The sequence below is a fragment of the Hyperolius riggenbachi genome, chromosome 2, assembly GCF_040937935.1.
Source record: "Hyperolius riggenbachi isolate aHypRig1 chromosome 2, aHypRig1.pri, whole genome shotgun sequence".
In the NCBI taxonomy this organism is placed as follows: Eukaryota; Metazoa; Chordata; class Amphibia; order Anura; family Hyperoliidae; genus Hyperolius; species Hyperolius riggenbachi.
Window position 1 is genome coordinate 160999581 of NC_090647.1, and position 27472 is coordinate 161027052.

The 27472-nt window shown below is 43.2% G+C and overlaps 1 protein-coding gene across 7 annotated transcripts in view; it reads left to right on the plus strand.

The window, feature by feature from the left end:
* Positions 1–27472, plus strand: part of ENOX1 (ecto-NOX disulfide-thiol exchanger 1) — a 723730-nt gene that overhangs the window by 210303 nt on the left and 485955 nt on the right. For 6 of the 7 annotated variants that reach the window (XM_068267775.1, XM_068267774.1, XM_068267784.1 and 3 more), the window contains one exon: positions 10792–10868. The gene's annotated coding sequence lies outside the window, so the exon portion shown is untranslated. The other variant, XM_068267780.1, reaches the window with a different exon arrangement.

Sequence of the window (27472 nt, forward strand, 5' to 3'; positions counted from 1 at the left end):
TATGAGGGCAAACAGATTTTGAATATTATGAACCGATTATGTAGATAAGCTCTCATACTATGGAAAAGGTAAAATTGCCCTATCAAAGTTGGATGTGTGTATGCAGGCTAAAGGCACCCACTAATGATGCAATCTTGATTCAATAGTTTTACCAAATCTATGTAATAGAAGGATAAACAGAGTGAATGTACTTGACTGGAAACTTTAGGTAGTCCCTCATATTACATAAAAGTGGTGAGATTGTATAATCCAATATTGTATCATTAGTGGGCACCTTGAAGATCCTTCCACACTGTGCCCATTGCCTTGCATCACAACGGGTAATAACAGTGTGGCACGTTTCACTTCACTCTATAGTAGCACTGCATGTCTAACACACGGTGCAACTTTTTGCCAGTGTTGTGTTGCAACCTGCACAGTGTGAATGGGGAAAAGCTGGCCAGATACTATACAATCTTATAAGGGTTAATCAAACAGATAGAGTGTGATAATCTGATATGTCCCATTTAGGCCCTGTTCACACTGGTGCGTAATGTTACCCTGTTTTTACATTTCACATAGATGCCATGCGGCGAAAGTGACATATTAGCTGCCTGGCCGACGCTGGCATAACAGCTCGTCAGTGTTGAACTTGGCATGGCAACGTACAATGACCACAAGGCATATAAGTCTACGGCGTGACAGGTTTTTGTTTCTTTTTTTTTGGGGGGGGGAGCGTTTGCGTTGTGGCATTTTGTCAACACACTTCCGCGCAATTCAAAGGTCAGCTACGGGAAGTGAGCTCTACAGAGCCTCACTTCCTGCTTGGCCTTCACCCGGAATGGCGATTATTGCGCACTGCCGCAGTAATCTCCATCAGCTTTTTTTGGCATTGCGATCGCACTGCTTTTGCAGGTTAGCAGTGTGAAACCGGCCTCAGTGTTCAAACACAGGCATGTTCAAATGATGCAGCCTTTATTGTCCTGTCCAAGGGCAAATGTAAAACGTAACTTTTGAGTTAAAGTGGACCTGAACTCTTGTACAGGACAGAAGGAAAACAGGGTGAAATGCACCCTGTATGTATTTAGAGAGTTTAGCCAGTCTAATTCCCCTTCATCTGTGACTCATCACAAGTATAATTTGATCTCTTAGCTGTGTCAGCTAGCTGCCTCGACGGAGCAGCTGATTTGTAAACACAGGATTTTAACCCTTCGTCTGCTTCCATGAAAGCAGGATGTAGACACACTGCAGATTGATTGCAGGATTTGTATCAGCTGTACAAAGAAATGTTTTTCTTTAAAGCTTATTATGATGCTGCTTATCTTTTACAGCACAGAGGAATTTTTGAGTTTATGGCCGCTTTGAAATCAGAAATTAAAAGTTAATAATGCGCACATTTTGCAGTTGCGCATTGCTATACCTCAACCCCTAGGGCTGTTTGATGCTGTGCAGGACTGATCCAGGACTTGTTTGGTAAGGTTCTGCACATTGTGATGTGGAATGTAAACAGGGAACCGTAGTTGAAAATATTTATAGTACAGCTTAAAGGATACCTTAGTGCCAATTTAAATTTCAAAATGACGCCCGGCATGTGTGTGGGTAGGTGCTTATAGGCTGACAGCACCTCTTGTGGCTTGACCTGGGTGTGCAGTATGTCCTTTTGGGCTGCCTGTGGCCATGCTCACCATGGACCAGTACATTGTTTGTACGCATGCCAGCGCAAGGACGTACCCGGCGTGAACATGCTCCACCAGTGAGCACAGTCACAGGCAGCCCAATGGGACATACAGCACAGTATGTCCGGGTCAAAGGGCGCTGACCGCACCGCCCAGGTTATGGAGAACAGGAGCGATAGCGGGCAAACTGAAGAAGGCGCTGTGTCACGGGAGGTGCGATAAGCCTCCCCAAACACACAGGGCTTCATTTTGAAATTTAAATTAGCGCAAAAGTATCCTTTAACCTTCCTAGCGCTAAGGATAAGCCTGGCTCCTCCTAAAATTTTTTTTTAAAAAATGACTGCTTCAATGCGGCGTGGCATGGAGGCAATCAGCCTGTGGCACTGCTCAGGTGTTATGGAGGCCCAGGATGGTCCGATAGCGGCCTTAAGCTCATCCAGAGTGTTGGGTCTTGCGTCTCTCAACTTTCTCTTCACAATATCCCACAGGTTCTCTATGGGGTTCAGGCCAGGAAAGTTGGCAGGCCAATTGAGCACAGTAATACCATGGTCAGTAAACCATTTACCAGTGGTTTTGGCAATGTGAGCAGGTGCCAGGTCGTGCTGAAAAATGAAATCTTCAACTCCATAAAGCTTTTCAGCAGATGGAAGCATGAAGTGCTCCAAAATCTCCTGATAGCTAGCTGCATTGACCCTGCCCTTGATAAAACACAGTGGACCAACACCAGCAGCTGACATGGCACCCCAGACAATCACTGACTGTGGGTACTTGACACTGGATTTCAGGCATTTTGGCATTTCCTTCTCCCCAGTCTTCCTCCAGACTCTGGCACCTTGATTTCCGAATGACATGTAAAAGTTGCTTTCATCCGAAAAAAAGTGCTTTGGACCACTGAGCAACAGTCTAGTGCTGCTTCTCTGTAGCCCAGGTCAGGCGCCTCTGCCGCTGTTTCGGTTCAATAGTGGGTTTATGCTTCCATCTGCTGAAAAGCTTTATGGAGATGAAGATTTCATTTTTCAGCACGACCTGGCACCTGCTCACAGTGCCAAAACCACTGGTAAATGGTTTACTGACCATGGTATTACTGTGCTCAATTGGCCTGCCAACTCTCCTGACCTGAACCCCATAGAGAATATGTGGGATATTGTGAAGTTGAGAGACGCAAGACATAACATTCTGGATGAGCTTAAGGCCGCTATCGAAGCATCCTGGGCCTCCATAACACCTGAGCAGTGCCCAGGGCTGTGGAGTCGGAGTCGTGGAGTCGGGCAATTTTGGGTGCCTGGAGTCGGAGTCGGAGTCGGGAAAAAATGCACCGACTCCGACTCCTAATGAATTTGTAACTGTAATTAAAATAGAAAATATGATAAAATGTTCTATTTCTCAGATAATAGTCATTAAAAATAATGTGTATATATACAGTAATAGCTGTGCTTAGTCTACAAAAATGAAATAAACCAATCAAAATTAGTTACTTGTGCTGCTTCAATAAAGCAGTCCCCGTATTTTTAAGGTCAGATATACAGATCTGATTGTGACTGTATATATGATGCGTACACAGGAATCTCTTATATATACTAAATAACATCTATGCTGTAAGAATAAAGCCTGATGTGTAGCTGTGTCACTAATAGAGATGGTCAATGAGATGGAAATAATTCTGCACTGATGCTGATTTATGCAAATGTATGCACTCCCTTTGCTGATGAAATCAAATAATTTGATATGTTATTAAAATTTGGTTTGGTGACTACAAATTAAAGGGTACCTGAGACGGATGAAAAGTAAAGTTTTATACATACCTGGGGCTTCCTCCAGCCCCCTTCAGGCTAATCAGTCCCTCACTGTCCTCCACCACCCGGATCTTCTGCTATGAGTCCTGGTAATTCAGCCAGTCAGCGTAGTCCGGCCGCATGCCACTCCCACAGCCAGGAACATTCTGCACCTGCGCAATAGTGCTGCACAGGTGTAGTATGCTCCTAGCGGTGGAGTGTGTTCATGCGCACTACGCCAGACTGGCTCAAGTACCTGGACTCAGTTGTAGTGTAATGAATCTAAAATATATGAAAGTCTAATGTTTATCAGTACATTACAGAAAATAATGAACTTTATCACAATATGCTAATTTTTTTAGAAGATCCTGTACTGTAACATGATGTATGTGTGTGTGTGTGTGTGTGTGTGTGTGTGTGTGTGTGTGTGTGTGTGTGTGTGTGTGTGTATATACATACACAAACATCACTTCCTGGTTAGCACCATGTTTTTTGTTTGTAAACACTGCCTAAAACTGGTGATTAAAAGCGAGGATTGCGGCGGAAACTGCAAAGAGGGATCCAGGAGATCACAGTGACTCGATTGGTATGCTTTTTTATTGTACAAATCGGCACTACAGATTCTCTTTCACTTGAAAATTATTTTTTAGTTGCAAATATCTATTACTGGATTATTATTTTTTTTTTTACACAGAATGTCTCAGTTTCAGTGGATCAGGCTGATCGGCAAGAGTCTGAAGTCTGTTGACACTGATGGAAAGAGTCTGAAATCCACCACAATTACTCTTTTGGCTCTTAAGCTGTTGATGTAATACGAGGGCAAAAATCTGTTTGCTTTCTGTTGGCAACCTAAATTTAGAAAAGTGTCAGTCTCAGGTATGAAATTGATTCCGCATGCAAAGAGATTTAATGAGTTATGTAAGCACAACAATCTCCATCATCGGGTTAACAGTATTCTGACCTTGAGGAATCTGCGTGCATCGATGTTCATTTATGTAAAGCAGTTTGGCTTGCCATGGCTAGAAGCAGCTGACATTATTATTGATGTTCTGCTTATTGTACATAAAGTGAGGCACCCTATGCATCTTTGCACCCGCTCATCAATGATAAAAGGTAGACTAATGCCTGGCTGTTCATAAGAAATGCTGGAGGGTCACCTTGCAGATACATAAGCAGCGCCATGTGCTATTAAAATGCATTGACTTTCCCATTGACTGCCTGTCTCATAATAATTATCGTTTTTGATGTTGCTGCTGTCACAGAAGTGATTTGTTTTCTACTGTATGCTCCAGATCTCTACTACACAAGTGAATGATGCAGCCTCGTTGTACATTATACTCATTAATAGTGCGATAAGATTGCTTTTCTTACAGTTCAAAGAATATGGAAGATATTGCAGCATGGAACAACAGCGCCCTTTGAAGAATTTGCTGTGACAGAAATATAACATTTTTTCAGTTTATAATACAGATATTTTGTAGACCTAGTAGACTGTAAAGCCTTTTAAATTGCATCTTGTGAAGAGAAGATCCTTTGTGCAAGTTTAATTTGGGGCATCTACACTAATAAATACCAAGCCATCCGCTGTATGTATCTGTGTCCGCCTGCCCTGGACACTCCCCCCCTCCTGCCCCGCTCTGCTGTGATTGGTTGCCGCACTGGATGGTGCGCATGTGCGGTGGGATGACGCATGCACACTCCAGTCCCAAGCAGCGTAGTAAGCACCACCAGTTATTTGTGTAATATTGCCACTGGTGTGCATAGTAAAAGCCATCTAAATAGCTCCGTATTAAAGGACAACTTAAATGAGAGGTATATGGAGGCTGCCATATTTATTTCCTTTCAAACAATTCCAGTTGCCTGACAGCCCTGCTGATCGATTTAGCGGCAGTAGTGTCTGAATCACACCAGAAACAAGCATGCAGCTAATCTTGTCAAATCTGACAATAATGTCAAAAACACCTCATATGCTGAATGTTTGTTCAGGGTCTATGGCTAAAAGTATTAAGGTGCGTACACACGCACTACAAAAGGAAACAAGGGGTCCGCCGGACCCTCCCGCTGGGCGGTCTTTAGCCGACAGTATGCGCGTGTGTACGCGCTGTCGGCGGACTGATCTGAACGATCCTTTAGAGACACAGGATCAGCAAGACAGCCAGGCAACTGGTATTGCTTAAGAGGAAATTCATATGATCCTCAGAACTGACAAGATAAGCTGAATGAATGTTTTTGCTTTTCTTCAATCACTACTGCAGCCAGAAAGATCAGTAGGACTGCCAGGAAATTGGTATTGTTTAAAATGAAATCCGGTAAATATGGCAGCCTCTATATCACTCTCACCTCGGGTTCACTTTAAAGGGAACCTAAACTGAGAAGGATATGGATTTGTACTTTTAAAGTAATACCAGTTGCTTGCCTCTCCTGCTGATCCTGTGTCTCTAATACTTTTAGCCACAGCCCCTCAACAAGCATGCAGATCAGGTGCTCTGACTGACATCAGACTGGATTAGCTGCATGCTTGTTTCAGGTGTGTGATTCAGCCACCACTGCATCCAAGTGTAGCAGGACTGCCAGGCAACTGGTATTGTTTAACAGGAAACATCCATATCCCTCTGTTTGGGTTCCCTTTAAAGTGTACCTAATTCAGAAACTCTCTTGCTAACAAAAGCTATTAGTAGAGTTGCTTGTGTGTAGTAGAACACATGGAGATGCAAGTGGTGGGTTTGGTCTGGTGATAGATTTCTAACACTCTGATTTGCTGGTCCTAGCGATCACAGTAAATCTGAGTCTCTTTATGAATTCTGCTACACACAAGCCACACTAGCTGAGTGAGTTCCATCCACAAATGGCCATTCCTTACATAAATTACGCTTGAACATCTCAGACTGTTATAAGAATTTGACTGTGTAAAACAGTGCCATCCAACATGGAGCAGCGTCCATCACGCCAAACCACTTGTTAATGCCGGTCATCATGGCATTTGTTCTTGTGGGATTATTATGGGGTATGTGTGCATTTGTTTTGTGGGCCAGTTGATGTGGGAGCATATGGTTTTGGTGTTATAATGGACGACACTGTTTTGTGTGCCAGATATGTTTGGCAAAGGGTGCTACAGCTTATTTCTTCTCTTCTTTAGATGTAGCCAGTGATTGAGTCAGTGAGGTATGGTGATGTAAAAAAAAAATGTTAGGCTAAGTTCACACTGTGTGCGTTGCATTACACACATGTTATGTGTGTGAACTGCAATGGAGACTGGATATAGATGTTAATTCAAAACCTGCATGCAGCGATTTAGAATAACACCAACTGTTACAACGCAAAGATTTGAACAGCCCCATAAAATTGTATGAGCAGTAAGGTGACACGGAGAATTATTCTGCAATGCAAATGAGCACCATGAACAGGGCCTTAGACTACTTTTTACTTCAGGCTTCTGTCCAGAAACTTGCCAGGCAGCAGAAGTCCTAAGCCTGTATAGATAGGGGCAGCAGAAGTCAGTCGCCTGTATAGATAGGGGCAGCAGAAGTCAATCGCTTGTATAGATAGGGGCAGCAGAAGTCAATCGCTTGTATAGATAGGGGCAGCAGAAGTCAATCGCTTGTATAGATAGGGGTAGCAGAAGTCAATCGCTTGTATAGATAGGGGCAGCAGAAGTCAATCGCTTGTATAGATAGGGGCAGCAGAAGTCAATCGCTTGTGTAGATAGGGGCAGCAGAAGTCAATCGCTTGTGTAAATAGGGGCAGCAGAAGTCAATCGCTTGTGTAGATAGGGGCAGCAGAAGTCAGTCGCTTGTATAGATAGGGGCAGCAGAAGACAATCGCTTGTATAGATAGGGGCAGCAGAAGTCAATCGCTTGTATAGATAGGGGCAGCAGAAGTCAATCGCTTGTATAGATAGGGGCTTGTATAGATAGGGGCAGCAGAAGTCAATCGCTTGTATAGATAAGGGGCAGCAGAAGTCAATCGCTTGTGTAGATAGGGGCAGCAGAAGTCAATCGCTTGTGTAGATAGGGGCAGCAGAAGTCAGTCGCTTGTGTAGATAGGGGCAGCAGAAGTCAGTCGCTTGTGTAGATAGGGGCAGCAGAAGTCAGTCGCTTGTGTAGATAGGGGCAGCAGAAGTCAATCGCTTGTGTAGATAGGGGCAGCAGAAGTCAATCGCTTGTATAGATAGGGGCAGCAGAAGTCAATTGCTTGTATAGATAGGGGCAGCAGAAGTCAATCGCTTGTATAGATAGGGGCAGCAGAAGTCAATCGCTTGTATAGATAGGGGCAGCAGAAGTCAATCGCTTGTATAGATAGGGGCAGCAGAAGTCAGTCGCCTGTATAGATAGGGGCAGCAGAAGTCAATCGCTTGTATAGATAGGGGCAGCAGAAGTCAATTGCTTGTGTAAATAGGGGCAGCAGAAGTCAATCGCTTGTATAGATAGGGGCAGCAGAAGTCAATCGCTTGTATAGATAGGGGCAGCAGAAGTCAATCGCTTGTATAGATAGGGGCAGCAGAAGTCAATCGCTTGTATAGATAGGGGTAGCAGAAGTCAATCGCTTGTATAGATAGGGGCAGCAGAAGTCAATCGCTTGTATAGATAGGGGCAGCAGAAGTCAATCGCTTGTGTAGATAGGGGCAGCAGAAGTCAATCGCTTGTGTAGATAGGGGCAGCAGAAGTCAGTCGCTTGTATAGATAGGGGCAGCAGAAGACAATCGCTTGTATAGATAGGGGCAGCAGAAGTCAATCGCTTGTATAGATAGGGGCAGCAGAAGTCAATCGCTTGTATAGATAGGGGCTTGTATAGATAGGGGCAGCAGAAGTCAATCGCTTGTGTAGATAGGGGCAGCAGAAGTCAATCGCTTGTGTAGATAGGGGCAGCAGAAGTCAATCGCTTGTGTAGATAGGGGCAGCAGAAGTCAGTCGCTTGTGTAGATAGGGGCAGCAGAAGTCAGTCGCTTGTGTAGATAGGGGCAGCAGAAGTCAGTCGCTTGTGTAGATAGGGGCAGCAGAAGTCAATCGCTTGTGTAGATAGGGGCAGCAGAAGTCAATCGCTTGTGTAGATAGGGGCAGCAGAAGTCAGTCGCTTGTGTAGATAGGGGCAGCAGAAGTCAGTCGCTTGTGTAGATAGGGGCAGCAGAAGTCAGTCGCTTGTGTAGATAGGGGCAGCAGAAGTCAATCGCTTGTGTAGATAGGGGCAGCAGAAGTCAATCGCTGGTATAGATAGGGGCAGCAGAAGTCAATTGCTTGTATAGATAGGGGCAGCAGAAGTCAATCGCTTGTATAGATAGGGGCAGCAGAAGTCAATCGCTTGTATAGATAGGGGCAGCAGAAGTCAATCGCTTGTATAGATAGGGGCAGCAGAAGTCAGTCGCCTGTATAGATAGGGGCAGCAGAAGTCAATCGCCTGTATAGATAGGGGCAGCAGAAGTCAATCGCTTGTATAGATAGGGGCAGCAGAAGTCAATCGCTTGTATAGATAGGGGCAGCAGAAGTCAATCGCTTGTATAGATAGGGGCAGCAGAAGTCAATCGCTTGTATAGATAGGGGCAGCAGAAGTCAATCGCTTGTATAGATAGGGGCAGCAGAAGTCAATCGCTTGTATAGATAGGGGTAGCAGAAGTCAATCGCTTGTATAGATAGGGGCAGCAGAAGTCAATCGCTTGTATAGATAGGGGCAGCAGAAGTCAATCGCTTGTGTAGATAGGGGCAGCAGAAGTCAATAGCTTGTGTAAATAGGGGCAGCAGAAGTCAATCGCTTGTGTAGATAGGGGCAGCAGAAGTCAGTCGCTTGTATAGATAGGGGCAGCAGAAGACAATCGCTTGTATAGATAGGGGCAGCAGAAGTCAATCGCTTGTATAGATAGGGGCAGCAGAAGTCAATCACTTGTATAGATAGGGGCTTGTATAGATAGGGGCAGCAGAAGTCAATCGCTTGTATAGATAAGGGGCAGCAGAAGTCAATCGCTTGTGTAGATAGGGGCAGCAGAAGTCAATCGCTTGTGTAGATAGGGGCAGCAGAAGTCAGTCGCTTGTGTAGATAGGGGCAGCAGAAGTCAGTCGCTTGTGTAGATAGGGGCAGCAGAAGTCAGTCGCTTGTGTAGATAGGGGCAGCAGAAGTCAATCGCTTGTGTAGATAGGGGCAGCAGAAGTCAATCGCTTGTGTAGATAGGGGCAGCAGAAGTCAATCGCTTGTATAGATAGGGGCAGCAGAAGTCAATCGCTTGTATAGATAGGGGCAGCAGAAGTCAATCGCTTGTATAGATAGGGGCAGCAGAAGTCAATCGCTTGTATAGATAGGGGCAGCAGAAGTCAATCGCTTGTATAGATAGGGGCAGCAGAAGTCAATCGCTTGTATAGATAGGGGCAGCAGAAGTCAATCGCTTGTATAGATAGGGGCAGCAGAAGTCAATCGCTTGTATAGATAGGGGCAGCAGAAGTCAATCGCTTGTATAGATAGGGGCAGCAGAAGTCCCCCTGAGCCTGTATAGACAGGTGCAGCAGACGTCCTCCTGAGCCTGTTCAGATAGGTGCAGCAGAAGTCCTTTTAAAGGGAACCTAAACTGAGATATGGATTTTTAAAATAATACCAGTTGCCTGACTCTCCTGCTGATCCTGTGTCTCTAATACTTTTAGCCACAGCCCCTCAACAAGAATGCAGATCAGGTGCTCTGACTGAAGTCAGACTGGATTAGCTGCATGCTTGTTTCAGGTGTGTGATTTAGGAGAGGCAGGCCACTGGTATTGTTTAACAGGAAGCCGTCATATCCTTCTCAGTTTAGGTTTCTTTAAGCCTGTATAGATAGGTGCTGCAGAAGTCCTCCCGGTCGTGTAGAGATAGGTGCAGCAGACGTTCTCTTGAGCCTGTAGAGATAGGTGCAGCACAAGTCCTCCCGGTCGTGTAGAGATGGGTGCAGCAGAAGTTCTCCTCAGCCTGTAGAGATAGGTGCAGCAGACGTTCTCTTGAGCCTGTAGAGATAGGTGCAGCAGAAGTCCTCCCGGTCGTGTAGAGATGGGTGCAGCAGAAGTTCTCCTCAGCCTGTAGAGATAGGTGCTCAGCTAAGGGAAAGTGCAGCTACACTGTGGTTTTTTATGTTTGAAAAGGAACGTTCTAAAGGTAAAATTGGCAGTTTACAACATCAACATGATTGCTTTGATTTTTTTTTTTTTTTTTTTTTTTTTTTTTTTTTTACCTTGCTGACAATTGGCTTTACTTGGGCTTTAACATTAATAAAATATAAATTTCTTTGCATTGTGAAGCTTTGTGTCCCTTTTCTAGTGTTTTATCTCCTATGCACACCATTCTGCATGGGTTAACTAATTGTATCACACTCTCTGAGGTGTTAATCCTTAAAAATAAACATCTGTTGTTGTCACCAGGTTCTCTGCTGTGTCCCAGATTTGTGCTGGAATAAGCCTAGCAACACTTGACTACTGCAAAACAAGACATCCTCAAGGTAACAGTTCTGCATAATAACCATGTCTGTTATTAAAAAGCAAGAACTCCACCGAGTGCTGTATGACAGTGAGTGTGGGATTGAGTCCCAAACTCGCTGAAGAGGAGGAGGCTGTCACTGGAATCTTGCAGGTAACCTATCGCCGTCCAGTGTCTTACCTTCCCTGGGCGTGTTTCAACTACCTCGACTTATACTCCTAGGTTGACTAATTGTTGCAGCAGCAATCCAGGGAGGGGAAATACCGGTGTAGTGTGTTATACAGCTGCCCACCCTTCAGTGTGTATGACACGCACACCCAACATGTATCTGTATGGTACCGGTGGGAATTCTGCCTTTAATTCATTACTACGGTCTCCTCTAGTCTATTACTAGTATTCTGTGGGGAAAGGGGGTGTGTGTTTATGTATACGTATATATGCACGTCTGTGTAATTTTGTGTCTACTACATTTTGTTATGGTGTTGCTTGTTTCCTCTGTCCTGATTTAGCTGTCATTCTATAGTAAAGATGCCTAATACAGCAGAATCCTTTCATAGTATACTCCAAGGGACCGGACCAAGTAGTTAACTATAACAGAAGTTTACTGTATCAGGAATCCTCATACATTGTATATTTATACAGGAACATGGTCGGGACCTTAGCCATAAGCTTACTATAGCCAGAGATTTACTATATCAGTTTACTATAATGAGATTCTACTGTATTCACTTTTTTTTAAATATTTGTAACTATCACCCAAATAATAGAAGGCATAGAAGAATAGAAGGCATATTAAGCTTTTACCCATAATGATGATGAACAAACATCAGGCAAGTACAGTATATCTGTATGGGACATTAGGCTACTGGCCTTGGTATTAGAAGTGTTTATACCTTTACTACTGTCTAGACTCTCCACCTCACCCACCTGGTGCAATTTGCACTGATCAGATCTATTTTCATCACTGTGTGAAAAAGGGATGGATGATTGTGGAGGAGTTTGAGGCTTTTTGGAAGAGTAGTGTTGTATAGACTCTCCCACAATTAAGGCATTAAGGACACATGAACCATTTCCTTATTGGTCTGATTTATTAAGACAGCTCTGCAGGGAATACATAAATTGTGTTATGCTAGGAACACACAATGCATTTTTTTTTTTCAGTTGATTTTTCCATTCGATCGATTTTTGATTTGTTTTTGCACATGATTTTTTTGCTCGCTTCTCATCTTTTCTTATCAATTTCCATTCACTTCTATGAGAAATCGACTAGAAAAACGATCTAAAATAATATCGGACATGACGGAAATTATCTATCGAACCATCTATCTAACACAAAATTGTATGGTGTGCTCCTAGCATTAAAGATTGAGTTAATTAAGTATACACTACTGTTATATGGTTAGCATTTGCCACTCTTATCTGTCTCATATATTATTGAGAGTGGGACATTCAAGATGGGGGGACGGGGGTGGCAATGATATCTGTTAGTAGACTGGGGTACTCACAAAATTGGGTTGCAAGGAGGGCAACCAACCAATGTAGCTTTGTAGAATAACCGTCTCCACATGGGTGCAGAACTGTACATTGGTCGCTCTTTCAGGAAAAACCATGACCAGGAGCTCTCAGCTGGCGATGGACTGGTAAGAACACAAATGGGGGTAAGAGGCTCCCAAAGATGATAAAATGATTTAAAATTTTGAAACCAAAGGTAATGCTGGATGATTGTCCTAGACCCAACACTGAAACTTGGCCTGATGAAGTTTGAACTCATACATAATAAGCGTTGCTTAGTGCAAATTAATTTCTTCCTGTTGCGTTTGTAGTTTCTGGGGGGGCTCAGCGCACTTCTGATTGGAGGCCATTCGGAGGCGGCCTGGTGTTGCGCTGATCCACCTTTTGCGCAATTTTCAATTTTATTTGATTAGCCGCACCCAGGCTATGCATATACACAGGTTAGGATTTAGTTAGTGTTAGGCCCCTCCCATGGAGGATCGACTTCTTCGCAGTGGGAGGGACGAGTACTTAATAGGTTGCATGCAAGCTGTTACAGGAAACTAACATCCTCCTCCAGTGGTAGACAGGTCATGTGTATGCTCGGTGTGTATTCGACTCCACAAGTGGGGCTTGCACTCTTTTGCAGGTAGGCACTTGCCTGTTTTTAAGTAGCGCTGTTCATTTCCTTGCGATGTCATCTCCAGTAATGGTGGAATGTTCTTTTTTTTATACTTTTATATATGTGGCTGTTAAGACTTGTGGGAGAGAAGAGCTAAAATATAGATAGGATTTCAGCTAGCCAACAGGACTTGTAGGATTAGACCAGGGGTGCCCATTGCGTAAATCGTTATCTACCATTGATCACAAAGGACTTCTGTGTAGACGAGAAGGGAAGGCTGGCACTGCTATTACAATGATTTGTTGAAGTCTGAGTAGATCCCACGCTGCTCGCCTGAGTGACATACACGTCATATTCTGTCTCTTTGACTTGGATGAGCTTTGTGCAATATGCTGTCCTGATGTTTTCCACAGCTGTGTAGAGGATTCTGTTGTATCAATGTGGCGGGAGCCATACTTTTAGAAGCATTATGTGCTACTGCTGATTACAATTTTGCCGGGCACAGAACATGATATTGGGATTTTTTTTTTGGACAAACGCTGTTCTATTTGGCATATGCATACAATTTTCTGTTAGATAGATGGTTCGATCATTTCCTTCATGTTCGCTCTTATTTTTTTATTGTTTTTCGGGTCGATTTCTCATAGAAATGACAAACAAAAACAAAAAAAACAAAAACAAAAACATGAGCTTGCTGGTTAGTCTGTACCTCATAGAAATGAATGGAAATTAATCGGAAAATGATCGAGAAATCGAACAGAAAATTGTATGGTGTGTACCCAGCATTACTGTGGTAATCACTAATGGACTGCTGATGTGCTGCAAGTGGGACTTGCATGCATAGGTAGATTATATCTGGTAGATCATTTTTCAATTTGTAATTTTTGAAGTAACCTGCAAACTGAAAAAAAGTGTGCAGCTCTGGATTAGGCTGTAGTCTGTCCATTAAATATAGTCTGTAGTCTACTTATTGACTTTTAAAGGATGGCTGACTCAGTCCTGACTCAGACAGGAAGTGACTATAGTTTGACCCTCACTGATGAGAAATTCCAACTATAAAACGTTTTCCTAGCATAACATGGCTTCTGAGAGCAAGAAAGAGATAAAAAGGGGAATTTCTTATCATTGAGGGTCACACTGTAGTTACTTCCTGTCTGAGTCAGGACTGAGTCAGCCACTTAAATACCTGATATTTAACTCTTTCAGACAGAGAAAGAAAAAAGGAACACAGCATAGTTATTTGTGTGCTAGGCACTGTACATACACATGTCTATCTCATCATGTCACATGTCACTTCAAGTATCCTTTAAAATAACTCTCATGCTCTGCATCAGAGTACTAACGTGAGTGATCCTGTTTACAATTTGAGACAGTCACAAACCTAATACAGAAGGGGCATGACCTGTCCAAAATAACTTACAACCACCTCCTTGTTCCATTACTGTATAGGAAGTGACAGTAATTTTCCCAGCATTAACAAATTTGAGAGGTATTTAAACCCTCTCCGCACTGAATTAAGTACTTTTCCTACAGTCTGGCGATAAGATGTTAACAGTAGAAAAAAAATGATGGCAGATATTTCTTTCCTGAAAGCCGGTAAATAGATAGTGGTTTGCTTGTCTGTTTGCTTTTTGGGGCTGATGGGTTACTAGAAGAGATCTTAAGAGAGTGTATATGTGAGCGTTTAGATGTTCCTGGCTAAGGTATCACATTGTAACTCAGAAGTGACTGCGGTGCCCTGTGGTGACCAGACCAATCAATAAGTCATTAGTAGCATTTTGGGGAATGCAGCTGGGAAATATCCAGTGTCGTAGTTCTTTTAGATAACTGCAAGAAGCATCTTCAAGGACACTGAAAATGATCTGGCCACTTCATCTACCATCTGAGCATCCAGATCACAAGAAGATCATTACCTCTACTGGAAATTACTTTTGTAAAAGTTTTAAAGAGAACCTGGCAGCTTTTTAAAGGACAGCTATTATGAAAAATTGTAGCAGTAAAGAGCTGGCATCTGTGATAAACTTAAAGAGAGTCTGAAGCCATAATAAAAATGGATTTTTTGCTTATATATAGCAGGGGCATGTGTGCCCCTGCTAAAACGCCGCTATCCCGCGGCTAAACGAGGGTCCTTTCCCCTCCAAATCCCCCCTGTGCTGCCCGGGGAGCGCTTCCGTGTGAGGAGGGGCTATGAGCTGCAGCCCTGCCTCACACGCGTCTATCAGCGGCTGATCTCCGCCTCTCCCCCGCCCCTTTCAGTGAAGGAAGACTTCACTGAGAGGGCGTTTTAGCAGGGGCACACATGCCCCTGCTATATATAAGCAAAAAAGCCATTTTAATTATGGCTTCAGACTCTCTTTAAAGTACACCTAAAGTGAGAGGCATGGGGTGGCTGCCATATTTATTTTCTATGAAGCAATACCAGTAGCCTGGCAGTCCTGCTGATCTTTTTGGCTTAGTAGTTTCTGAGTCACACAACTAAAACAAGCATGCAGCTAATCCAGTCAGACTTTAGTCAGAAACATCTGATCTGCATGCTTGTTCATGGTCTATGGATAAAAGTATTAGAGGCAGATGATCAGCAGGACAGCCAGGCAATTTGCATTGTTGAAAACATACATGTCAAACTCTGGCCTGCAGAGCCATCAAAATTGTCCCAGAAGGCCCAATTAACACTTAGTCAGTTGGTACACATTATTCTTCTCCATAGCAGTGCATTATGAAAAATCTTTGTTAAAATGTGTGTAGTGTGAACTGAGCCATTGGGAAACATGGCATTACTTTGAAAATCAGCTGCCCTTTCAGTTATAACTGAGATCAACTGACCAGTGAAGCTATATTGGGAGTGAAGCCCTAGATTACCAGGAAGCCATATGGGGGAGAGGGAAATACTAGACACCAGGGAAATCTATAGGAAAGGGAGGCAGCCACTAGACAACAGTAGGGCTGTGAAGTCGGTACAAAAATCATTAAACTCCGTCTCCTCAGTTTATGAAACCTCCGATTCCGACTCCAACTCCAGGTACCCAAAATTTCTCCAACTCCGACTCCACAGCCCTGGACCCTAGGGAACTGTATTGGGAGGAAGAGGGGACCACTAGACATCAGGTAACGGTTTATAGATACCAGTAAACTGTTTTTGGGTAGGAGGGAGACCACTAGACACCAGGGAACTATATAGGGGACAACTGTATACAGGGCAACGGAAAATCCTGGTGCTATATAAATGAATAGGGAACTGGGTATGGGAGAGAGGTGGGCCATATGACACCAGAGAACTGTATAGGGGAGGGAGATCCTGCTTGTTTGGCAGTTGCAAAAAGCTGTTATTTCCCACAATGCAAAGAGGCACACTGTGGGAGGGATTTCAACACAATATGAGCCATAGAGCTGTCCCTAATAATCTATTCAAGAAAAGGTAAAGATTTCTCCCGGGAAAGGGGGTATCAGCTACTGAGATGGAGTTAAATCTTGGTTTAAACTATTTTACATAGGATCTACTATACTCCTGTGTGTCTGAGTTAGATGAACCCAACCATCCCTGGTTAGATGAACGCAACAATCCCTGATTAGATGAACCCAACCATCCCTGGAGAGTGTACTCGCTGTCAGATTACTGATGGTACCTTTTATCATAGGTGTGGAGCTCTGTCAGACTTGTCCCCTTCTGGTCAGCTGTGGGCAAGGTAGTGGATGACTTGGTGGGAATGTCGCATATACTGTACTTAGAACTAAATTGGACTTTTTGGACATAAGAAAAATAAATCTTGACTCCAAATGTCTGAAAATGTTAATTAGACCATCATGTCATTACGCCAATAGGGAAATTGTCCTAAGGTCGAATAGGCCTGATCTTTTTGATGGTGTCTTCTTGGGCCAAGGCAGTAGTGGTGATCACAGGAGACTGGCAAATGCTTATAAAAGTGCAAAAGTTCTGCTAATCACCAATTATTTATAAATATGGTCATTAGTTGGTCACCAGAAATGTGTTGTTTATTTCTTCTGAAATTGGGTGAAATCTTGAAGCAACCTGAACTCAAAAATCTGTAACCCTAAACCATTTGTATATTCGCTATAGTGGTAAACATTACTTCTGGTGTGCTAATTTTGCTGGTTGTGAATATGTAGGCACTTGGCAATCCATCTTGGTAATGAACGGCACATTTAGGTGAAGGTGCAGATGGACTGGTGTGACCAGGGCTGCGGAGTTGGTACAAAATTCATTTGACTCCTACTCTAACTCTTCAGTTTATAAAACCTCTGACTCTGGGTACCAAAAATTGCTCCAACTCCTTGACTCCAACTCTTTAGTTATAATATTTACCATTGCCGAGGAGTTGGTACAACAATCATCCTACTCTGACTCCTCAGTTTATGAAAACTCCGACTACAGGTACCTCAAAATTGCTTCGACTCCACAGCCCTTGGTGTGACCACATGAAGTGTGCCTTGTTTCACTAAAGTTGTGTAGAATTGTTCACATTGGGGTTGATGCAGAAAGCAGTGGTAATATTGTATGTGTTAGTAATGTCATGCTAATAGTGTAACACGTGGTACGCCGCCGGTGGTAAAACGGTAATGTTACCGCTGCTTGGCGCATCAACTCCATTGAAAAAACTGTCTGTTGCCTTACTTTAAAAGTTGGCTTCCCGGGATAATTTAATACAAAGAAATCAAAACTTGCCCTAGTGAAAGCAAGTGCAGCACAGCACTGCGCCATTTTCCACTGATGTTTGTTTGGCAAACCTGTGGCTCTGATGATAATACTGGTATATCATTTTTCATGCTTTGTAGAGTGTGTTTATTCAAACAAGGAAAGGCTTATATTTTCAAGAGATAACAATGACAGACTTCCTATGGCTTCTTTTTGTGTTTTCTGGTGGTATTAAATCAAAATAACAATCCTCAAGAATAGATGGATCAAGGTAGGAAAACTTTATCCGCTTGTTCTTCATGTCGTGCATCAGACTGGTGAAAGCTGCTCATGCATAGAATCTGTAGTATAAAGCAACTTTTCCTAGCTAGTTGTCTGAAGGCATTTTAAATGTCTACAGTGAGGAGCATTCACTATCCCTATGATTTCCGTCTCATTCTGTGTTATTTATTTGTTCCATTTCTTTCTCTTCCTTTTTTTTCCCCCTGAGTGCGTTTTGTATGCAATTTTTTTATGCATACCAATTAAATTAGTTTACATTAGAGATGGGACGAATCCCAAATTTCCCTGAGTCTGAATCCAAAAAGATTCTCAATTTTCTTGAAGCTTTTGAATCTCTAATGTAATGAATCCTATACATAAGAATTGTGTGATCTGTGGAAGAATAGTATTTAAGACTTAAAATGTACTATTCTAAGTCTTAACTACTATTCTTACACAGATCAACAGTTCTTATGTACAGGACTAGTTAGATTCAAAAATCTTTTTGGATTGGAGGAAATTTGGGTTCGTCCCATCTCTAGTTTACATAAAATTGTATGTACTGATTACATGCAATGTTTCACAGAATGTGATTTACATTGACTCACATTAAATGCAATTTGCACATTGCTCAAAGAAAAATGCAGCACTGCTGCACAAATTATGAACATGGAAAAATTGCACAGCTGTGCAAGTCAAATGCAATGCCATTGGCTTGCATTAGCTGTGTGGTGAATGCAAAACTGCCACCCGCATGCAGGTTCTGTCATGTGTGAAGGCAACCTAAAGTGACAGGGATATGGAGGCTGCCATACTTATTTCCTTTTAAACTAAGCCAATTGCCTGGCTATCCTCCTAAGCCTATGCCTCTAATAATTATAGCCATAGATCCTGAACACGTATGCACCTCAGATGTCTCTGACAAAAACCTGACTGGATTAGCTGGATGCTTGTTTCAAGCATTTGAATCCAACACTGCAGCCAAAGACCAGCAGAACGGACCCCAAGCATCTGGTATTGCTTAAATGGAAATAAATATGGCAGCCTCCGAATCCCTCTCGCTTCAGTTTCCCATAAATATCATGGATTAGACAGTTTTCATAATGAGATCATTCTATTTTACGTAGACTGTAATGCCATACACGGGTCGACCGGCGGCTCGATAAGCCGCCGGATCGACCCCAGCCATGTCCCCGCTCGTCCGCGCGGATCGATTACCGCTCGCCCCCGCCGGCGCTTCCTTATCAGCGCTCGATTCCCTGTCATTGTCCGCAGGTGGGAATCGAGCGGGCGCGGGTCGAGCGGCTTGATCGGGCCAGCTGAATATTATCAGCTGGCCGGATCAGCTGGTCGATACACGGTACAGAAACGTACCGTGTATCCCCAGCATAACATTACATATTTACAGTCTAGTTGTGTGAATTAATGGTGTTTGAAAGAAGTCCAATAAAATGTTTGTAAAGTGCATTCTGTTTTCTCATAGGCGCAATGCTTATCATAGGCATTCATGTCAAAGCTAAACCCACTCTAATATACTTGTTCTTGTCTGAGAGGCGTCTGCAGGAAATTTTGAGTGATATTGGAATGTTAGACACATCAGATGTATACTACATGCCTATATAAATTGTCAGTCAAAGTCAAGTCACAAAATAGTTATATTACTGTGCAGATTACAGTTATCAGGAAATGTAAAATGTTCTTCAGCAAGTTCCTCTTAGCGTATTTGAACATATGAGTGATGCAAGGCTGGAGCAAAAGAGATAGCTGTCAGTTAAAAGAACTCTGCTAAGCATCATTTCCATTTAAATTGTGTTTATGACCTAAAATAACCTATATGGTTTCTGAAGAGGTTTCTAACTGAAACATGAATATACACAACTGCCAGTTGTTTCACCAGAATAAACACAAGTCTGTACCACATAGCATATACTTATGACATGCTATGAATGGGTTTCCTATTTTAATAGGTCTGTGTAGGTACTTAGTATCAGAGCTTTTTTTAATATGTATAGAAATGTAATCAAAGTACACTTAAAGGGAGAGTGTTTCTATCTATATATGCAAGGTTAAAGTGGAATTGACAACACACAGAACATTTTATATTGCGCTTTTCTCCTGGTGGACTTAAAGCGCCAGAGCTGCTGCTACTAGGGCGTGCTCTATAGGCAGTATCAGTGCTAGGGAGTCTTGCCCAAGATCTCCTTACTGCATAGGTACAGCTAACTGAACAAGAAGAGCCAAGAATCGAACCCTTTGTCAGGCGTGGAGCCCTTAACCAGCACACTATTGCGCCACTGCAATTGAACATGCACTGATTACAAAATTGATGTCCAGTTCCAGAATATGGCACTGGTTGTGGGTATTAGGGTGATGTTTGTAATATTACAACTTATCCAGATAATACTCTTTTGCTTGTAATCTCCCACTCTCACTTTGCCATTTAGAACAGTCCCATCTTCATCCTTCTCTCTGTCTCACACAGCTCCCCTTATACGCAACGCTCCCCCCCCCCCCCCCCCCCCCGATTTTGTGCAGATGGAAGGGGAGAAGTGCTGGAACAGCCTGGCGGACTGCACTGCTCCCTCATGCAATGAAGTGATTGCATGTGTGCACAGAATAGAAGGAGCCTGAGGAGACTCTTCTGTATAATGGCAATGCAGCCAAGGAGGTGCAGTTATACTGGCCCTAAAGTCTACTTTGTTCTCTAGGAGATTTTAGCTTAGCATGGCTGTGCCCCTTACTTGCTAATCACAAATCAATGTGTCCGTCTTGTTATATAGCCATTTTAAGGTGAACTCTCAGACCGATGATTAATAAGGGCTTTCTTCACACTTATCGCCTGTTTTCTTTCCCCCTAACAACCTTGACAGATAAAACAAGTGAAAATGTCTGTCCATTAATTAGCTCGCTGATAAAGCTGGAAACACTACAGGTGACCCTGAAATGCATTGATAAAGTGGTGATATACTTTTAGATTGCCACCCAATGTAGCAAAAAGGTAGATGTGTCGCTGATCTAAATGTGATCAGAGAGGGATCTGTTCCTACCACGCATAGCACATCGGTTTTCAGTAGATTTCAGCATTACATTTGGTAACATAAACGACCAGTTGAAATGTATATTTGCAACACTGGTTCATAGAAAATCAGCAATATCTGACCCAACCATATGTAATCCAAGAAAGTGTTGGTCACTTCAATAGAGTGACTAAGGTGGAAGTATAACTTTTTATTGAGCTCCTTTTGGAAAAGAAATTATGAAGAATGGGCAGTAGGATCCAGTCAAGGTTTCTTTAGCATTAGTGTTATCAGCAATTTGCTTGAGCATGGAAGGGAAGATGCGTTTGGAGAGGAAAAGGTTGAAGGAAGGTTAATACAGGTTTGAAAAAATGGTGAAGAATGAGGTGGTGGTGGTGGTGGTGGTGGGGGGGGGGGGGGGGGGGGTAGAGTCAAGGAGTGGAATGGGATTTGGAGAAAGGGAGAATGAAGAGGGTGTGCTTTCTAGTGTTTTTTCTATCTTAAAAAAAGGAACAAAATCCTTGTCTGAAATGCAGGGACAGTATTATGAGACTGGGGGAAATATGGTTGTTTATCCACTGTAATACTGGGAATACACCATAAGTTTTTTTTGGGGGGTGGGGGGCATATAATTTCCATCAGGTCCGGTCTGATTTCTCATAGAAGTGAATGGAAAACGATCAGAAAAATCGATCAGAGTATCGATTGGCCAGGAAATTTGCTGAAAAAAACTAATCGTGTATTCCCAGCATAAGGCCCTGCTATTGTTCATTCGGGTCATTGTTATTCCAATGCTGTCCAGACACCCAGAATCATCTGTTTAGTAGTTCAGGCTGATCGGTAAGCCGTTGTTGATTTGACATGATGGTAGAAAAGGAAGAAGCCAAATTGATATCAGTACCTATTTTCCGCTTGCAAGGTATGGTCCAGTGCTTTTGAAGAAGGTTTTATGAAAAGAGATTACTATTTTGCCAGTATTAAATTTTGATCTTCACAGTATCAAAATGTATATTATTATTAGGGCTCTTTCACATTAGGGCAGATTTTCTGCGTTTCAACGCAACGGGTAAAGTTTGCGTTAGCCAAGGTAAAATGAAAGTCCATAGACTTTCATTTTAGTTTTCACATATAACGCTGCGTTTTTGTGCGTTGCGTTACAACGCACCCAGGTGCAGTTTTTCGGCCGACGCTAGCTTTATGCGTTACAATGTTAGTCAATGTAAAACGCACGCTATGCCCGTTTTTAAACCGTTAACGCAGGCAATCAGTCCCAGAATGCAACAGAGGAACAATATAGAAAGTTGAAAACTAAAAAGAAAAAAAAATTACCTGCGTTTTCCTATGTGCTGTAATCGCATTGAAAACTCATTAAAAACGCACACTCACTGCAGTGCAACGCATATCAAAACGCATTAAAACGCATACAACAAAACGTATGCTTTGAGCGTTCTCCAACGCCAGCTCTGATGTGAAAGAGCCCTTAGAGGAGGTGATATGTCTTCTTGAAGTGGAGGCAAACGCATCTTTAAGGCTTCTTTTGGTGCTCAATAAATGTTTATTCATTACCACTGGACCAATGTTCCTCATGTAACGTGCCAACTTTCAAAGCTAGCATCACTTTAAGAGTAGGTGCTAAAATGAAATTGAACTGTTAAAAAATCACTGGGGTTTTGAAGTATCATTATGCTATAAAAGTGCACCCCTCAATGAGATGCAGTTCTCAGGCTCCTAACAGGGCCATTAAGGTGGTACTAATTGCAGCAGCATACCTTTTATTAAGCTCCAATTAGAGCTTGGCCAACAACAACTATTTATTTTATAACTTTCAACTATAGCTTTACATCATAACTAGGGATGATCAACGGTATGCAAATACTTCTGTGATTATGCAAATATATGCAGCTTCAAAATTGACAAGTGCATTCAAACCTGGGTTTAAATTGATTGATTCTGTCATGATCGGTGTCAGCACGCAGAGAGAATCTGATTATTGGCGATCTGCAGTATCACCAAGAATCCGATATATAACCGATTATTGATGATCTGCAGTATCACCGATAATCTGATATATTTGCTAACCTCTGAACACCAGCAAAAGCACACAATAAAGACAGTAATATATCAGATGGTGTGGAAATGTCCACCACACGGTAATTCCTCAGAGGTGTGGTTACCTCTGAATGGGAACCCCATGAGTGAGATCCTCTAACCAGGCTGAGTGAGGAATCTCGACCCCCAGCAGTAACAATCTGCTTGAGGCAGGCGTCTCGGAGAGGCAAGCCTCAGAGATAACCCTCCAGTGGGAGACGTTCCACTGAAGGGAGAAAGGTCAGACAGGCAAGGGTTCGGCAACAGAGATGGCGGCGGCAGTACAGGAGCGGAAGGCAGAAGAGTAAACGTTAGACAGGCAGAGTACGGCAACAAGGATCAGATAGGCAAAGGTACAAGATCAGCAAGAGATAGAGTAGTCAGGGATAGCCAGAGTCAAAACACAGATCAATATAGAATAATTCCTAAGCTAAGGTGTGAAATCCTTAGTATCAACACCAGGGCACTATACTAAGGCCTGAGCGCTAACACAACAAGTGTATTCACGACAGCAGACAGTGAACAATTGAACACTGTGGGCTTAAATGCTGAAGCCCAGCTCCACCAGCCCGCCCAGGGGGCTGGAGCTAAGGTTAGCCAGTGATTGGCTGCCTTAGGTCAGCTGATCGTCGGATCAGCTGACCTGCCTCCTTAGGGAATAAAGCTCCTGCCGTCTAGCGCGCGTGCGCAGGACGCTCTGCCTCTGCCTCCTTGAGAGGCCAGGTCCCTGATCCATGCCCGCCCGCACATGGAAGGCCGCGGCGGCGCCCGCCCTGCTCTGCGCCGGCGGCTCCGTGTGAGTTACGGGAACTGCCGGCTGGGATGTGGAGGCCGCCACCACGCTGCCCTGTGCAGTGGCGGTTTCGCTATTGCTCATAGGTTCATTTTTAAACTGCATATATTTGCATACAAATTTGCATGAACTCGGAAGTTTTTGCATCTCTTTGATCATCCCTAATCATGACTGGCCAATACTAGATTTGTTTGCCTGTGAGGGCTCAATGCTAGGATATAAATAGTCTCCAATTGATCAATGAGCACCCCTGAATTGCAATCTGGAGATTATCACCTGTTCTTGCTCTGATTGCATGGCTGCTGTGCATAGATTTAAGGAACCATCACTGCCTCTTTTTTGATGTAGAGTGATGTACTCTGTGATGTACTCTGCAAAGCCATGTCTACTACTTTTGGCCCACCTACCAACATCTAGCTTTGTAATTGTATATGCAGGTTTTGTCTGCAGTACAGATGGTTTTACTATATTTAGCCGTAGCAAATAGCTTTATTTACTTATAAAAACCTGTTTGTGCTTTGTGCATTTGTTTTCAGTAAATCAAGCATTTAAATGTTTATGCTTAGATCATGATTTGCTTAAAATACTCTGTATTTGTTCTTTTATTAATTACACAGTGAATTCATCTGACGTGTGGGAAATTTGAAAGTCCGTTTTTTAAATCTTTTTCTTATTTAACCCTTTAGCAGCCCAGCCCAAGATCTCAGATAATGCAGGACATCCGGTGCCAGCTGAGTGGACACAGGTAACTGTCATAGATGCCTGCTCCGGTCAGCTGAATCGCCTTTCCTCTTTTCCTCCTCCATCTGTGGCGCTGCATTCCCAACATCCTCTCCTGAATCCTGATTACATGATGTGACATGCGATCGAAACCCAGAGGTTGCTGTCAGTGTTGCAGCGCTGCCTGGTGGTGGAAAAAAGGGGTCTTTTCCATCACCCCTCTTCCACCACTGGGCAGCAGTGGAACACTGACATCCTCTGGGTTCTGATCACATCATAACATGTGATCAGGACTCAGTAAAAGATGTCGGGAGGGCAGCGCTGCAGGTGGAGGAGCCTTGCCAGCATCCGTATATGACAAGTCCTTGCCAATCTCTGCATAGGTTGCCAAGCTGGGCAAGGCTCACATTGGTGATGTCTACAGCCACACATCAACTATGTATTTGTATTTGTATTGCTGGATGTCATGATTGAACAGTGTTTTGAACTTCTCATGTATCTATGCTCCTCACTGTTTGTTTAGTACTATGTACATTATTAGCGCCATGTAAATAAAAAAAAACTGTACATTTGCAGCTGGTATAACTGATCAATTCCCTATGCCCTAACTCTTCATGGACAGTACACGTGACAGCCGTAAACATAGCATTTTCTTTGAAGTCAGGAAGGGGTATCTTAATTTCTGTCTTCCTGTTCTCAGGTTTTCTTTAAGTAGAAAACATGAGGAACAATAAGTGTTGGAAATCACGCTGCTTTGTGCCCTAGATGATCAACCTGCTGTTGAATAGGAGCCAGAAGTGGATCATCCCTTATACATGTGAGCATGACAGAAAAGAATTGGGTATTACAGGAAGGAAACTGGTTAATTTTATAATCCCTCCAGATTCTTGTTTTCTGGTGGAATTAAGCATAATCCATAAATAATCCTTTTAGAATGAATTGAACTTCAATCTGAAATGATTTAATATGATAAATTTTACATAGATTGTTTGTGTAAAACCAAAAGTAGGTGCAAGTCAGATGGCATTATTTGTCCGTCTATTGCTGCTCTTCTTCACACAACTAGTCAGAAAGCAGAGTCCTTATTGATTGACAGGCCATTGAAACTGTTACAAGAAAGGTGTACATACAAATAGTGCACTTGAAAATTTGAGTGCCAAAAATAGCTTAGTTGAATATTGGTAAATTTACTGATAGTCTACTATTTTGCAGTATAAAGATAGGGACACCAAGAGCCAAATCTAGTTTGTTGGTAGGAAGCCAAACGCTCTAAAACCCCCATAGAGCCTACCCACTGGTGCAGGATCAGGTGAGCCAAACCGTGGATGACAGCAGGAGAAGGAAGATCCAAATATAGTATGGGATGAAGTTGGTAGAGTAAATACAAATATTCTCACAAAGCTGGGTTACCTCAAAGGGACCACTTTAACAGCAGGTGGGGAGATTAGACCTGACCCCACTTAGGATTAACCTCCTCAGCGGTATGGACGACTCTACACGTCCATCACCGCCGGAGGTCGCCGCTCAGGCCCTGCTGGGCCGATTTGAGCGAAATAAAAAGCAGCACACGCAGCCGGCACTTTGCCAGCCGCGTGTGCTGCCTGATCGCCGCCGCTCTGCGGCGATCCGCCGCGAGCAGCGGCGAAAGAGGGTCCCCCCAGCCGCCCGAGCCCTGTGCAGCCGGAACAAAAGTTCCGGCCAGCGCTAAGGGCTGGATCGGAGGCGGCTGACGTCAGGACGTCGGCTGACGTCCATGACGTCACTCCGCTCGTCGTTATGGCGACGTTGTAAGCAAAACAAGGAAGGCTGCTCATTGCGGCCTTCCTTGTTTATTCTGGGCGCTGGAGGCGATCGGAAGAACGCCTCTGGAGCGCCCTCTAGTGGGCTTTCTTGCAGCCAACTTTCAGTTGGCTGCATGAAAGTTTTTTTTAATTAAAAAAAAACCCTCCCGCAGCCGCCCTGGCGATCTTAATAGACCGCCAGGGAGGTTAAGAAGTCGCTCTCTGTACATTAGGAAAAAAAGGGGATGACACCCCTCCACCAAGGGTGGACTTAGAACAATGTAACAGGGATACAGAGGTGCCAGAAGAATAAAAATGTCTAAAAAGTTTAAAATTTGTGGAGGTAGTGGTGGACTTACCTCCTTCAAACCGACACAAGATATGCCAACAAAGTTTAGCAGAACAAATTTATTTTACATACTCCAGAGGAAAATGCAACGCGTTTCTCAGGTATGACCCCGCTTCATCAGGCAATAGATAGGAGTAGGTTCAGTGCAGGTCTGTAGCTGGGCCAACCCTAACCCTGATAACCCTAACCACCCACCCTCCGATGCCTATTAATTACCCTCTCCTGCCGATGCCTAATCCTAACCCCTCCCCCCAAGGCCTTACCCCAACTGACCCACCATACCTATGCCTAACCTTAAAAAACAAAAACAAACCTAACCTTAACACTGCAAATCTGCCACTAAAAACTGAAAAATGTTGAGCTTCTGAAGCTTGGGTGCCGCCATAGGCGCCCATAGTCATTTTGGCTGCAGGGGTAAATTTGGGCCCCAGAGGCAAGCACCCACTATTTGTAGCCGCAGTTTACAGCCTCTCCAGCCCTCACATTTCCCCCATAGTTGAAATAACTATGGAGGCCTGTGGCAGCACCCAACTCCGGCGCCTGCATTTCCTGCTTCCCAAGAAAAGACTATAAGGAAGAAATGAAACACTTTTTATAGTCAGGATAACAATACTTCAGAATGTTTATTATAATAGCAGTATACAGGAAGTCTCCTACTTACAAACCGGTTACATTTGGAGAAATTGTTTGTAAGTGCCATTTTCTGACTACTCTGGAGTTAGATATAATAGAATAAACTATTTTGGTTGTTTTCAATGTGCTTTTTAAGTGTTTTAAACTATTTATAACCGCTTATGCAATACTGTAACATTTAAGAACAAAAACGTAATAAAAACAGTATGTATTTGTATAT